The sequence below is a fragment of the Dinoponera quadriceps genome, unplaced genomic scaffold, assembly GCF_001313825.1.
Source record: "Dinoponera quadriceps isolate SergipeBrazil2010 unplaced genomic scaffold, ASM131382v1 scaffold1750, whole genome shotgun sequence".
NCBI lineage: Eukaryota > Metazoa > Arthropoda > Insecta > Hymenoptera > Formicidae > Dinoponera > Dinoponera quadriceps.
Genome location: NW_014556445.1, coordinates 516,523 through 518,505, shown reverse-complemented (window position 1 = coordinate 518,505; position 1,983 = coordinate 516,523).

The following is a 1,983-nucleotide window of genomic DNA, read 5'->3' as shown; positions in this document are numbered from 1 at the left end:
CGACGCGATCGTTCGAAAACGATTTTATCGTTTGTCCCGAACAAAGGACGTTTCCCCCCCTCTCTCTCCTCCGCCCCGTTGCTTTCCACTTCTCGCGGTTCGGTATGATATCACGCTGTATTTCTCGTCCCGACCGATCATTATTTTTTATCGATACCTGGCGCGTTTGCGTGCGTCCGACTTGGACAAATCGGACTGCCGACGAGGCCGCGCTTTGATTTCTCGCGAGGCACTTTCGCCGTCGAAAATTCGGGCCCGATCGATCGGCGCCCGCCGCTTATGATAAAGAGACACGCGGCAGCTCGCCGCGACTAAAATAAAATTCACTAATCTGAAATGCAAATGCCACGCACGATTCCGCGGCGTATGCGTCGCTTGGGGAATTTTTATTATTGCGACGTGAACTTAAGCCTGTTGTTCACGGTACGCAGGGCTCGTGTAAAGTGAAGAACAAATGTAACGAGGCAGTCGCGTCTTACTCAGATAGTAGCTTACCTGATCAGGCGCGCCTTACCCTTAAGCGCAACTTCTTTTTGCGGGGGCCCCTCTTAGTATGCACGTGCGACCGTCGTAAAGTAGATGTACAGATCGCGCGTATCTTACGAAACTAAATTGGAACGAGAGACGAGGAGGGAACGAGAAGCAAAAAAGAGCCGGAGAGCCGGAGAGATAGAAACGGCGAGGGGGAGGAGGAGCGGGATAGAGAAGGTGGACAAGGGGGCAGAAAGAGCGAGAAGAAGCGGGCAGAAACTTGGTGCGCGCGCGGAGACGACGAGAGCGCGCGAACACCCACCGGCCGCGGCGTATCCAGCTGGCTCTCCCACGCGTTCTCCGCTAACTGACATCTTCATCATCCGCCGGCGGAGTCACGTAGTAACAGGATTAAAATCCTTGCGCCCAGCCACCTCGAAGGACGTAGCCGCTGAAAAAAACACCTGGGTCTGCTCGAACCGCGAGCCTTGAAATCGTATCGGCTGCGAATTTTGTCGTATTGCTCGCGACGCCCAGGGTAATAAACGTACGCCCGGTATATCGATATGCAGATGGCCGGCGGGACGGCTTCCGTGAAGCTATCGCGCGAGTTTCGCCGTTACGCGACATAACCGTCGGCGGTATGACGCGCCGGGCGTGTTATTCGCTCGTTGTAAAAATCGAGGAAGGAGAGTCCCCCCGGCAGATTCCCTTGAAATCGAACGCACCACGTACACATATTGTCTCTCTCTCTCTCTCCCTCGACGGATATTTTCCTCGCGATGGCCGACATGCGCCTATTAACAGCACTCGCAAGGCCCGACGAGGCCCGGGCGCACCATCGGGCACGTATAGTCGTCGATCCCCCTCCGACATAACTACGCATTATAGGATGACCACTAGGCGAGGATTAAGCCTCGATGTCATCGACGTGGCCGGGCATGAAGTGGGTATGGAATGAACGGTCCTTCGGACAACCAGCGCGCTGGTTATCGGCCGGCCACGACCGCTACAAATCTTGGGCTATCGTCGGATCTCTCCTGGTTTTTGGTGGCTCTCTAATGCCTCTGCTCTCGCTTTCGAACGTCGCGAATGCTTAGGGAAAGAGAAAGAGAGACGGCCGCTCGGCTGCGGTGAAGAGAGCGAAGATACGTGAGAGTACGTGTGTGCGCCGGCGAACGGGAGAGGGGGGGTCGTTGGACTCCGATGGATATCCGGTACCCATATATACCCATCGGTGGCGGAAAGGGACACGGGAATCGGCAAGGACCCGTGGTACTTGTGAACACGGCCAGAAAGAGAGTAAGGGAAAGAGAGGAGTCACCGACCGGTATAGATAGTAACTAGGGATCCCCATAGCTCTTGGCGCGGTGCACATAAAGAACAGAAACGTCGGGACGTGTTCAAGACGAACTGCGCTTACGCGGATTGCGCTACGAGGGCGGCGAGGGAGATCGGGAAGGCCGCAGAAGACGGCACGGAGGGTATCGGTAAAAGGAAAAAGAACGAAGC